At 46.3% G+C, this 14,221-nt stretch overlaps 1 pseudogene; it reads left to right on the forward strand.

The window, feature by feature from the left end:
- LOC112074298 (solute carrier organic anion transporter family member 2A1-like) overlaps positions 1-14,221 on the forward strand; it is a 48,125-nt pseudogene that overhangs the window by 18,842 nt on the left and 15,062 nt on the right.

Raw genomic sequence — 14,221 nt, forward strand, 5'->3', positions numbered from 1 at the left:
TATTAGGCTTACCTATCGCTCCTGCTGTTGTAACCGGAGTCCTAGTTAGTTAGCTACCTACCTCCTTGCCTGTGTACTGGAGTCCTTTAGTTAGTTAGTACCTATCCCGCCTGCTGTGTAACCAGAGCTAGTTAGTTTAGCTTACCTATCCGCCTGCTGTGTACGCAGAGTCCTAGTTAGTTCAGCTACCTATCCTCGCTGCTGTGTACAGGAGTCCCTAGTTAGTTAGCGCTAGCCTATCCCCTGCTGTGTGACGCGAGTCCTAGTTTAGTTAGGCTACCTATCCCTTCCCTGCTGTGTACGCCAGAGTCCTATTAAGTTACGCTACCATATCCCTCCTGCTGTGTCCCAGAGTCCTAGTTAGTTAGCTACCTATCCCTCCTGCTTGTGTACCAGGAGTCCTAGTTAGTTAGGGCTACCTATCCTCCATGCTGTGGTACCAGCGGTCCTAGTTAGTAGCCTACGCTATCCGCCTCGCTGTGTAGCCGAGTCCTAGTTAGTTAGCTACCTATCCTCCTGCTGGTGTAACCAGAGTCCCTAGTTAGTTAGCTACCTAATTCCCTCCCTCCTGCTGTGTACCGGGAAGTCCTAGTTTAGTTAAGCTACCTATCCCTCCTGCTGTGCGTACCGCGTCGCTAGTTAGTTAGCTACCTATCCCTCCTGCTGTGTACCAGAGTCCTGTTAGTTAGCTACCTATCCTGCCTGGCTGTGTACCAGAGTCCTAGTTAGTTAGCTAACTATCCCGCCTCCTGTGTACAGAGTCCTAGTGTGTTAGCTACCTAGCTCCTGCTGTGTCGGAGTCTAGTTAGAACCTCCTGCCTGTAGTACCAGAGTCTTAGTTAGTTAGCTACCTATCCCTCCTGCTGTGTACGAGGTCCTAGTTAGTTAGCTACTATCCCTGCCTGCTGTGTACCGGAGTCCTAGTTAGTTAGCTACCTATCCCTCGCTGTGTAACCGGAGTCCTAGTTAGTTAGCTCCTATCCTCCTGCTGTGTACCGAGTCCTAGTTAGTTAGCTACCTATCCTCCGTGCTGTGTACCAGAGTCTAGTTAGTTAGCTACCTATCCTGCTGCTGTGTACCAGAGTCCTAGTTAGTTAGCTAACTATCCGCCTGCTGTGTACCAGAAGTCCTAGTTAGTTAGCTACCTATCCCTCCTGCTGTGTACCGGAGTCCTAGTTAGTTAGCTACCTATCCTGCCTGCTGTGTACCAGAGTCCTAGTTAGTTAGCTACCTATCCTCCTGCTGTGTACCAGAGTCGCTAGTTAGTTAGCTCCCTATCCTCCTGCTGTGTACCGGAGTCCTAGTTAGTTAGCTACCTATCCGCCTGCCGTGCTGTGTACGCGAGGTCCTAGTTAGTTAGCTACCTATCCTCCTGCTGTGTACCAGAGTCCTAGTTAGTTAGGTACCTATCCCTCCTGCTGTGTACCGAGTCCTAGTTAGTTAGCTACCTATCCTGCCTGCTGTGTACCAGAGTCCTAGTTAGTTAGCTACCTATCCTCCTGCTGTGTCCGAGAGTCCTAGTTAGTTAGCTTACCTATCCCTCTGCTGTGTACGGAGTTCCTAGTTAGTTAGCTACCTATCCTGCCTGCTGTGTACCAGAGTCCTAGTTAGTTAGCTACCTATCCCTCCTGCTGTGTACCGGAGTCCTAGTTAGTTAGCTACCTATCCCTCCTGCTGTGTACCGAGTCCTAGTTAGTTAGCTACCTATCCCTCCTGCTGTGTACCGGAGTCCTAGTTAGTTAGCTACCTATATCCTGCTGCTGTGTACGCGGAGTCCTAGTTAGTTAGCTACCTATCCCTCTGCTGTGTACGGAGTCCTAGTTAGTTAGCTACTATCCTCTGCTGTGTACCGGAGTCCTAGTTAGTTAGCTACCTATCCTCCTGCTGTGTACCGGAGTCCTAGTTAGTTAGCTACCTATCCTCCTGCTGTGTACCAAGAGTCCCTAGTTAGTTAGCTACCTATCCCTCCTGCTGTGTACCAGAGTCCTAGTTTAGTTAGCTACCTATCCCTCCTGCTGTGTACCGGAGTCCTAGTTAGTTGAGCTACCTATCCTCCTGCTGTGTACCGGAGTCCTAGTTAGTTAGCTACCTATCCCGCCTGCTGTGTACAGAGTCCTAGTTAGTTTAGCTACCTATCCTCCTGCTGTGTACCAGAGTTCCTAGTTAGTTAGCTACCTATCCCTCCTGCTGGTGTACCAGAGTCCTAGTTAGTTAGCTACCTATCCTGCCTGCTGTGTACCAGAGTCTAGTTAGTTAGCTACCTATCCCTCCTGCTGTGTACCAGAGTCCTAGTTAGTTAGCTACCTACTCCTGCCTGCTGTGTACCGGAGTCCTAGTTAGTTAGCTACCCTATCCCTCCTGCTGTGGTACCGGAAGTCCTAGTTAGTTTAGCTACCTATCCGCCTGCTGTGTACCGGAGTCCTAGTTAGTTAGCTACCTATCCCTCCTGCTGTGTACCAGAGTCCTAGTTAGTTAGGCTACCTATCCCTCCTGCTGTGTACCGGAGTCCTAGTTAGTTAGCTACCTATCCCTCCTGCTGTGTACCGAGAGTCCCTAGTTAGTTAGCTACCTATCCCTCCTGCTGTGTACCAGAGTCCTAGTTAGTTAGCTACCTATCCTGCCTGCTGTGTACCGGAGTCCTAGTTAGTTAGCTACCTATCCCTCCTGCTGTAGTTACCGGAGTCCTAGTTTAGTTACGCTACCTATCCCTCCTGCTGTGCTGACCGGAGTTCCTAGTTAGTTAGCTACCTATCCTCCTGCTGTGTACCGGAGTCCTAGTTAGTTAGCTACCTATCCCTCCTGCTGTGTACCAGAGTCCTAGTTAGTTAGCTACCTATCCCTCCTGCTGTGTACCAGAGTCCTAGTTAGTTAGCTACCTATCCCTCCTGCCTGTGTACCGGAGTCCTAGTTAGTTTAGCTACCTATCCTCCTGCTGTGTACCGGGTCCCTAGTTACAGTTAGCTACCTATCCTCCTGCTGCGTGTACCGGAGTCCTAGTTAGTTAGCTACCTTCCCTCCTGCTGTGTCCCAGTCCTAGTTAGTTAGCTACTATCCCTCCTGCTGTGTACCGGAGTCCTAGTTAGTTAGCTACCTATCCCTCCTGCTGTGTACCAGAGTCCTAGTTAGTTAGCTACCTATCCTCCTGCTGTGTACCGGAGTCCTAGTTAGTTAGTTACCTATCCCTCCTGCTGTGTACCGGAGTCCTAGTTAGTTAGCTACTATCCCTCCTGCTGTGTACCCAGAGTCCTAGTTAGTTAGCTACCTATCCCTCCTGCTGTGTACCAGAGTCCTAGTTTAGTTAGCTACCTATCCCGCCTTGCTGTGTACCAGAGTCCTAGTTAGTTAGCTACCTATCCCTCCTGCTGTGTACCAGAGTCCTAGTTAGTTAGCTACCTAACCCTTCTGCTGTGTACGCGAGTCCTAGTTAGTTAGCTACCTATCCTCCTGCTGTGGTACCGGAGTCCAAGTTAGTTAGCTACCTATCCTCCTGCTGTGTACCAGAGTCCTAGTTAGTTAGGCTTACCTATCCCTCCTGCTGTGGTACCAGAGTCCTAGTTAGTTAGCTACCTATCCTGCCTGCTGTGTACCAGAGTCCTAGTTAGTTTAGCTACCTATCCCGCCTGCTGTGTACCGGATCCTAGTTGTTAGCTACCTAACCCTCCTGCTGTGTACCGGAGTCCTAGTTAGTTAGCTACCTATCCCTCCTGCTGTGTACGGAGTCCTAGTTAGTTAGCTACCTACCTGCTGCTGTGTACCAGAGTCCTAGTTAGTTAGCTACCTATCCCCCTCCTGCTGTGTACCAGAGTCCTAGTTAGTTAGCTAACCTATCCCTCCTGCTGTGTACCAGAGTCCTAGTTAGTTAGCTACCTATCCCTCCTGCTGTGTACCGGAGTCCTAGTTAGTTAGCTACCTATCTCCGCCTGCTGTTGTACCAGAGTCCTAGTTAGTTAGCTACCTATCCGCCTGCTGTGTACCGGAGTCCTAGTTTAGTTAGCTACCTATCCCTCCTGCTGTGTACCGGAGTCCTGTTAGTTAGCTACCTATCCCTCCTGCTGTGTACCGGAGTCCTAGTTAGTTAGCTACCTATCCCTCCCTGCTGTGTACCGGAGTCCTAGTTAGTTAGCTACCTATCCCTCCTGCTGTGTACCGGAGTCCTAGTTATGTTAGCTACCTATCCTCCTGCTTTGTACCGGAGTCCTGTTTAGTTAGCTACCTATCCCTCCTGCTGTGTACCAGAGTCCCTAGTTAGTTAGGCTACCTATCCCTCCTGCTGTGTACCAGAGTCCTAGTTAGTTAGCTACCTATCCCTCCTGCTGTGTACCGGAGTCCTAGTTAGTTAGCTACCTATCCCTCCTGCTGTGTACCAGAGTCCTAGTTAGTTAGCTACCTATCCCTCCTGCTGTGTACCAGAGTCCTAGTTAGTTAGCTACTATCCCTCCTGCTGTGTACCAGAGTCCTAGTTAGTTAGCTACCTATCTGCCTGCTGTGTACCAGAGTCCTAGTTAGTTAGCTACCTATTCCTCCTGCTGTGTACCGGGCGTCCTAGTTAGTTAGCTACCTACCCTCCTGCTGTGTACCGGAGTCCTAGAAATGGACCAATATAAGTATAGAAGGGGTTCCTGCAGATGCAGGCCGCACCCTTCTCCATCTCTTGCTACTCATTGGAGAGACTGGATGATTTTCTTCAGATGCACTCCACCCCTACGGTGAACATCACCGGGACACACTGCTTAATGACCAAGGTGGTGGATTGTGTTCCCTGAAATGTGTACAGCAGCTGATTGACGGGCGAAGGGCCCCATCTCTATACACTTGTTTATCTTCTGGTCCCCTCTGGAACATCGGAGCTAATCCGCTGAGCGATGATCAGAGAGGACCACCGTTGTCCCACGGGAAACATTCTCTGTATTATGTTGTGTAATAATGTTGCATAATACCTTCTGGTGTAGGTTGTTTGAGAAAGTTTTAAACCCTTAAAACAACCTGCATACACATGTTTTTGAAGTAATAGACCACGGTAGCTACTGTTGTAGGTCGAGTTGTGTGCTGTAAAACCTTGGTAGAGCAGGCATCGTGGTGCTGTAAAACCTTGGTAGAAGCATGGGTGGAATAGGCATTGTGGTGGCTGGAAACCTTGGTAGAACATGGGTGGAGTAGGCATTGGTGGTGCTGTAAAACCTTGTAAGAGCATGGTGGAGTAGGCATTGTGGGTGCTGTAAAACCTTGGTAGAGCATGGGTGGAGTAGGCATTGTTGGTGCTGTAAAACGCTTGGTAGAGCATGGGTGGAATAGGCATTGTGGTGCTGGAAAACCTTGGTAAGAGCATGGGTGGAGTAGGCATTGTGGTGCTTGTAAAACCTTGGTAGAGCATGGGTGGAGTAGGCATTGTGTGGCTGTAAAACCTTGGTAGAGCATGGGTGGAGTAGCCATTGTGGTGCTGTAAAACCTTGGTAGAGCATGGGTGGATAGGCATTGTGGTGCTGAAAAACCTTGGTAGAGCATGGGTGGAGTAGGCATTGTGGTGCTGTAAACCTTGGTAGAGCATGGGTGGAGTAAGGCATTGTGGTGCTGTAAAACCTTGGTAGAGCATGGGTGGAGTAGGCATTTGTGGTGCTGTAAAACCTTGGTAGAGCATGGGTGGAGTAGGCATTGTGGTTGCTGTAAAACCTTGGTAGAGCATGGGTGGAGTAGGCTTTGTGGTGCTGTAAAACCTTGGTAGAGCATGGGTGGAGTAGGCATTGTTGGTGCTGTAAACCTTGGTAGAGCCTGGGTGGAGTAGGCCATTGTGGTGCTGTAAAACTTGGTAGAGCATGGGTGGAGTAGGCATTGTGTGCATTGTGGTGCTGTAAAACCTTGGTAGAGCATGGGTGGAGTAGGCATTGTGGTGCTGTAAAACCTTGGTAGAGCATGGGTGGAGTAGGCATTGTGCTGCTGTAAAACCTTGGTAGAGCATTGGTGGAGTAGGCATTGTGGGGCTCGTGAATTTCTTTCTTTATCGGCTTCAAACCAATGCCTACTTTTCAATTAAAACGTTTGTGTTTTGCTTTTTAATTGGATAAAAGCTTAGACCTGTAACACAGACCGATTACTTGCAGTCGGTTTCCACAGCCAAACTCAGTTACCTCAGGTTTTCTGGTCAGCGTATTGGTTATATACTGTTGAGAATCACACACAGGCTGGTGAAAGATGGACTTTTTCAAATCAAATTCTCATATTCCAGATTCCCATAGCCTCTCATCTGATATGGTGCAGCCAATTTCTTCTCTCTGCTTGTTTAAGAGATATTTCCATTCAGCGGTTGGAAAAGATTAAGTAAATTCCTCAAGGGGATTCTCTCCTCTCTCTCTTGTCTCTCTCTCTCTCTCTCCCTGTCTGTCTGTCTCTCTCTCTCCCAAGATTTAACATTGAAAAATATTGCATGAATAATGAAATCAAAACTTATGCTTTCTTCGCCCTTCTGAAAATACATTTTCCAAAATAAAAGCTTAAATTATGCATGCATTCTTTCTACTGTTCTTCAACCTTAAAGAGGTCATCTGCAGTTGCTGTATAAATGTTTGACTTATAAATTAATAATATGTACCTGATTCTTTAAGAATATAGCTCATAAATGCCTCATGCTCTTACTTCAATTGTTGTACCGCATCAAAACCCCAAATATATAAGCTTGTTTTACTCCTATGTTTGTAAACAAAGTGAATGGTAACAACCACTGTATAACCTCATAAGGTGGTTTTAAAACTGTGATGTTGATATCATGGATGGTCAGTCCTTGCATCCATAGCTCTGTCTATGAATTTGAGACTGGTAACATTTCTCCGGCCACATCTCTCAGATGTTTACAGAAACAGGGCCGGGGAATTTGCTTTGTTATTGTTTTCTACTGCTTATTGCCACTTTAATGTATTATTTCCTAGGTAAATGGAGCTGAAACTGACATTCTGAATGAAGGCTCCGAAAAGCCTGAGATCTCACTGCTTGATTTCCTTAAGAGTAAGTCCTCTATAGACAGGCTGGCAGACACAAACACACACACACACACACCACACAACACACACACACACACACACACACCACACACACCACCACACACACACACACACACACACACACACACACACACACACACACACACACACACACACACACACACACACACACACACACACAATATTGTGTGTTTGGTAGAATTCTACAGAGAATCTGCCCGCTGGCTACAATACCCTTAGTTAACTGACTAATTTATGTATTATTTTGTGTCTGTCTTTCTTGCCTGTCTCTGTGTGTCCTCTCTCTCCCCAGTGTTCCCCAGGCTGTTTGTCCGTCTGCTCCTCAGTCCTCTGTTCCTGCTGTTGGTCCTGTCTCAGTGCTGTTTCTCTTCAGTCATCGCTGGCCTCGCCACCTTCCTCAACAAGTTCCTGGAGAGACAGTACAGCACGACCGCCGCTTACGCAGCCTCCTCATAGGTCAGTACAGCACACCACCGCTTACAGCAGCCTCCTCATAGGTCAGTACAGCACGACCACCGCTTACAGCAGCCTCCTCATAGGTCAGTACAGCACGACACCGCTTACAGCAGCCTCCTCATAGGTCAGTACAGCACGACCGCTGCTTACAGCAGCCTCCTCATAGGTCAGTACAGCACGACCGCCGCTTACAGCAGCCTCCTCATAGGTCAGTACAGCACGACCGCCGCTTACAGCAGCCTCCTCATAGGTCAGTCACAGACGACTGCCGCTTACAGCAGCCTCCTCATAGGTCAGTACAGCACGACCGCCGCTTACAGCAGCCTCCTCATAGGTCAGTACAGCACGACCGCCGCTTACAGCAGCCTCCTTATAGGTCAGTACAGCACGACTGCCGCTTACAGCAGCCTCCTCATAGGTCAGTACAGCACGACTGCCGCTTACAGCAACTCCTCATAGGTCAGTACAAGCACGACCGCCGCTTACAGCAGCCTCCTCATAGGTCAGTACAACAACGACTGCCGCTTTACAGCAGCCTCCTCATAGGTCAGTACAGCACGACCACCGCTTACAGCAGCCTCCTCATAGTCAGTACAGCACGACACCGCTTACAGCAGCTCCTCATAGGTCTGTACAGCACTACTGTCTCTCATAGGTCAGTACAACACTACTGTCTCCTCATAGGTCAGTACAGAACACTACTGTCTCCTCATAGTCAGTACAACACTACTGTTCCTCATAGGTCAGTACAACACTACTGTCTCCTCATAGGTCAGTACAGAACACTCCTGTCTCCTCATAGGTCAGTACAGAACACTACTGTCTCCTCATAGGTCAGTACACACTACTGTCTCCTCATAGGTCAGTACGGAACACTACTGTCTCCTCATAGGTCAGTACAGAACACTACTGTTCTCTCATAGGTCAGTAACAGAACACTACTGTCTCCTCATAGGTCAGTACAGAACACTACTGTCTCCTCATAGGTCAGTACAGAACACTACTGTCTCCTCATAGGTCAGTAACTACAACACACTGTCTCCTCATAGGTCAGTACAGAACACTACTCTCTCCTCATAGGTCAGTACAGAACACTACTGTCTCCTCATAGGTCAGTACAGACACTACTCTCTCCTCAGGTCAGTACAAGCACTACTGTCTCCTCATAGGTCAGTACAACACTACTGTCCCTCATAGCGTCAGTACAGAACACTCTGTCTCTCGATAGGCAGTACAGAACACTACTCTCCTCATAGGTCAGTACAACACCAACTGCCTCCTCATAGGTCAGTACAGACACTACTGTCTCCTCATAGGTCAGTACAGAACACTACTGTCTCCTCATAGGTCAGTACAGAACACTACTGTCTCCTCATAGGTCAGTACGAACACTACGTCTCCATAGGTCAGTACAGAACACTAGTCCTCATAGGTCAGTACAGAACACTACTGTCTCCTCATAGGTCAGTACAACACTACTGTCTCTCATAGAGTCAGTACAGAACACTACTGTCCTCATAGGTCAGTACAACACTACTGTTCCTCATAGGTCAGTACAACACTACTGTCTCCTCATAGGTCAGTACAGAACACTACTGTCTCCTCATAGGTCAGTACAACACTACTGTCTCCTCATAGTCAGTACAACACTACTGTCTCATCATAGGTCAGTACAGAACACTACTGTCTCCTCATAGGTCAGTACAGAACACTACTCTCTCCTCATAGGTCAGTACAGACACTACTCTCTCCTCATAGGTCAGTACAGAACACTACTGTCTCCTCATAGGTCAGTACAGAACCCTACTGTCTCCTCATAGGTCAGTACAGAACACTACTGTCTCCTCATAGGTCAGTACAACACTACAGCCTCCTCATAGGTCAGTACAACACTACTGTCTCTCATAGGTCAGTACAAACACTACTGTCTCCTCATAGGTCAGTACAGAACACTACTGTCTCCTCATAGGTCAGTACAGAACACTACTGTCTCCTCATAGGTCAGTACAGAACACTACTCTCTCCTCATAGTCAGTACAAACACTACGCCTCCTCATAGGTCAGTACAGAACACTACTGTCTCCTCATAGGTCAGTACAGAACACTACTGTCTCCCATAGGTCAGTACAGCACTACTGCTCCTCATAGGTCAGTACAACACTACTGTCTCCTCATAGGTCAGTACAGAACACTACTGTCTCCTCATAGGTCAGTACAGAACACTACTGTCTCCTCATAGGTCAGTACAGAACACTACTTCTCCTCATAGGTCAGTACAACAACTACTGTCTCCTCATAGGTCAGTACGAAACACTACTGTCTCCTCATAGGTCATACAGACCATACTTCTCCTCATAGGTCAGTACAGAACACTACTCTCTCCTCATAGGTCAGTACAGAACACTACTGTTCTCCTCATAGGTCAGTACAACATTACTGTCTCCTCATAGGTCAGTACGAACACTACTGTCTCCTCATAGGTCAGTACAACACTACTGTCTCCATAGGTCAGTACAGAAACACTACTGTCTCCTCATAGGTCAGTACAACACTACTGTCCCTCATAGGTCAGTACAACACTACTGTCTCCTCATAGGTCAGTACAGAACACTACTGTCTCCTCATAAGTCAGTACAGAACACTACTGCTCCTCATAGGTCAGTACAGCACACTACTGTCTCCTCATAGGTCAGTAACAGACACTACTGTCCTCATAGGTCAGTACAGAACACTACTGTCTCCTCATAGGGAGTAACGAACACTACTGTCTCTATAGGTCAGTACAACACTACTGTCTCCTCATAGGTCAGTACAGAACACTCTATGTCTCCTCATAGGTCAGTACAAACACTACTGTCTCCTCATAGTCAGTACAACACTACTGTTCCTCTAGGCAGTACAGACACTACTGTCTCCTCATAGGTCAGTACAGAACACTACTGTTTCTCATAGGTCAGTACAGAACACTACGTCTCCTCATAGGTCAGTACAGAACACTACTGTCTCCTCATAGGGTCAGTACAGAACACTACTGTCTCCTCATAGGTCAGTACAGACACTACTGTCTCCTACTAGGTCAGTACAGAACACTACTGCTCCTCATAGGTCAGTTACAGAACACTACTCTCTCCTCATAGGTCAGTACAGACACTACTGTCTCCTCAATAGGTCTACAGAACACCACTGTCTCCTCATAGGTCAGTACACAGAACACTACTGTCTCCTCATAGGTCAGTACAGAACACTACGTTCTCCTCATAGGTCAGTACAGAACACTACTGTCTCCTCACAGGTCAGTACAGAACACTACTCTCTCCTCATAGGTCAGTACAGAACAACTGTCTCCTCATAGGTCAGTACAAACACTACTCTCTCCTCATAGGTCAGTAACAGAACACTACTGTCTTCTCATAGGTCAGTACAGAACACTACTGTCTCCATAGGTCAGTACAAGCACTACAGGCTCCTTCATAGGTCAGTACAGAACACTACTTCTCCTCATAGGTCATACAGAACGACTACAGCCTCCTCATAGGTCAGTACAGAACACTACTGTCTCCTCATAGGTCAGTAACAACACTACTGGCTCCTCATAGGTCAGTACAGAACACTACTGTCTCCTCATAGGTCATACAACACTACTGTCTCCTCATAGGTCAGTACAGAACACTACTGTCCTCCTCATAGGTCAGTACAGACACTACTGTCTCCTCATAGGTCAGTACAGACTACTGTCTCCTCATAGGTCAGTACGAACACTACTGTCTCCTCAAGGTCAGTACAACACTACTGTCTCCTCATAGGTCAGTACGAACACTACTGTCTCCTCATAGGTCAGTTACAAGAACACTACTGCTCTCTCATAGGTCCAGTACAGAACACTACTGTCTCCTCATAGTCAGTACACACACTACTGTCTCCTCATAGGTCAGTACAGAACACTACGTCTTCCTCATAGGTCAGTACAGAACACTACTCTCTCTCATAGGTCAGTACACGAACACTACGTTCTCCTCATAGGTCAGTACAACACTACTGTCTCCTCATAGGTCAGTACAACACTACTGGTTCTCTCACTAGGTGCAGTACAGAACAACGTACTGTCTCCTCATTAGGTCAGTACAGAACGCTAACTCTCTCCTCATAGTCAGTACAGAACACTATGTTCCTCAATAGGTCAGTTACAACATACTGTCTCCTCATAGGTCAGTACAGAACACTACTGTCTCCTCATAGGTCAGTACAACACTACTGTCTCCTCATAGGTCAGTACAGAACACACATACACACACACACACACACACACACACAAAGAGAGACAGACACACACACACAGAGGAACGATGGTGTATGTAACTCCTTGTTGATCCACTATGTGGAACAGGGGAATTATGGCGTATCTGTAAATGATAGCATTTATGAAGCTAGCAGGCATGTTCTTCACACGCTAGGAACATGCTGTATTTTCTCCAACGTTTAAAATGAAAAAGGTACCCCTCACTCCCAAAACACACACTGGAGACTCACACACAAAGTCTTTAAACAATGGGATGTGCTCAGTCTTTGAACAACGGGACGTGCTCAGTCTTTGAACAACGGGAGGCTCTTCTGGACAGGTACGTCAGTGTCATCTGATCCAACAACCACGCTCCGTTCAGAAGGTTGGGTCTGGTACCAGGCAGGGGTAACCTGGCCAGGATGTGCTCGAGGGCAGACTCAATGGTTGCAATACGAATGTCCAGTGACTTAAATTCCTTGCGCATCTCAGTGGGTCAAGATTTTTGTGCCCCCTGGCGAGGTTGAGTGATGGATCACAAGGTGAGTGAGACCCGTCTGATGAGAATCCGGAGAGCTGTTATCCTGTGCAGCCACCTGGGCATGTTCAGCTCCCTAAGAGAAGAATGCAAAGTGTGTGCTCATCTGAGGCTGTTGTTTTTAACACTGTTCACATGGGTGGAACCACAGCCGGTGTACAGTACTGAATCGGTCAGAAAATAACACATTTTCACAGAAGACAAGTTCTGAGAGTTATAAAAAAAAAAAAAAATGCTTTTGGAGGGCTCTGTCCTTTTCTATTCTACTGGCATCTTATCTATTCTGTCTTATCTATTCTACTGGCATCTTATCTGTTCTACTGTCATATATTCTACTGTCAGTATCTATTTTGCTGTATGTGTATTTGTTGAGGGAGCAGCAGCACTTGCATTTCCAAGAAATATTTCCACTCTGGGACAATAATGTTAATCTTATCTTATTTTATCTTAGCTCTGGTTATTTTATCTTAGCTCTGGTTATTTTATCTTAGCTCTGGTTATTTATGTTAGCTCTGGTTATTTATCTTAGCTCTGGTTATTTGATCTTAGCTGTGGTTATTTTATCTTAGCTCTGGTTATTTTTCTTAGCTCTGGTTATTTTATCTTAGCTCTGGTTATTTATCTTAGTTCTGGTTATTTTATCTTAGCTGTGGTTATTTTATCTTAGCTCTGGTTATTTTATATGTTAATATTTTAGCTCTGGTTAATTTTTATCTTAGCTGTGGTTATTTTATCGTTAGCTGTTGGTATTTTATCTTAGCTTGTGGTTATTTTATCTTGCGTGGTTATTTTCTTAGCTGTGTATTTTATCTTAGCTGTGGTTATTTTTTCTTAGCTGTGGTTATTTTTAATCTTTAGCTCTGGTTATTTTATATGTTATCTTAGCTGTGGTTTATTTTATCTTAGCTGTGGTATTTATCTTAGCTGTGTTAATTTTATCTTAGCTGTGGTTATTTTATCTTAGCTGCTGGTTATTTATCTTAGCTGTGGTTATTTTATCTTTAGCTGTGGTTATTTTACTTAGCTGTGGTTATTTTATCTTAGCTCTGGTTATTTATATTTATCTTAGCTGTGGTTTTTTTATTTAGCTCTGGTTATTTTATCTTTCTTAGCTTTGTGGTTATTTTTTATCTAGCTGTGGTATTTTACTGTAGCTGTGGTTTTTTCTCTAGCTGTGGTTATTTTAATCTTAGCCTCTGGTTAATTTGTCTTATCTCTGGTTATTTTATCTTAGTTTTTCTAATCACTCTGTCGCGTCGTCCTCAGGGTGCGGTGAACCTTCCTTCTTTGCCGTGGGGATGCTGGTGCGCGGGTCATCATGAAGAGAATGATCTCTCTTCTTAAGGCCATCCTCGTTTTCTCTGTCGCCATGCTGTCCATCTCTGTTCTCCTCCTCATCCCCTCTTCTTCATGGGCTGTCCCACACAGAGGGTGGAAAGAGGGTCAACTATGAATTCCAAGGTGAGTCAGTGTTGGGGTGTAATCTGCATTTTTTACAAAACGGTTAAATCTTGGAGAGCCTGTCCTGGTTGATTGGGGTCGGTGTGCTGAGGGGGATGTTGTTGATGTGTCTGTAGTACGTAGTTTGTCAGCTAACGTATCTGGGGATGTTGTGTTGCTGTCTGTAGTTTGTTAGCTAACTGTATCTGGGGATGTTGTGTTATACTGTCTGTAGTTTGTCACTAACCGTTCTCTGGGGATGTTGTGTTACTGTCTGTAGTTTGTCAGCTAACCGTATCTGGGGATGTTGTGTTGCTGTCTGTAGTTTGTCAGCTAACTGTATCTGGGGATGTTGTGTTACTGCTGTAGTTGTCAGCTAACCGTATCTGGGGATGTTGTGTTGCTGGGTCTGTAGTTTGTTAGCTAACTGTATCTGGGGATGTTTGTGTTACTGTCTGTAGTTTGTCAGCTAACTGTATCGGGGGATGTTGTGTTACTGTT

Source organism: Salvelinus sp. IW2-2015, unplaced genomic scaffold (assembly GCF_002910315.2).
Source record: "Salvelinus sp. IW2-2015 unplaced genomic scaffold, ASM291031v2 Un_scaffold2565, whole genome shotgun sequence".
NCBI classification, from domain to species: Eukaryota; Metazoa; Chordata; class Actinopteri; order Salmoniformes; family Salmonidae; genus Salvelinus; species Salvelinus sp. IW2-2015.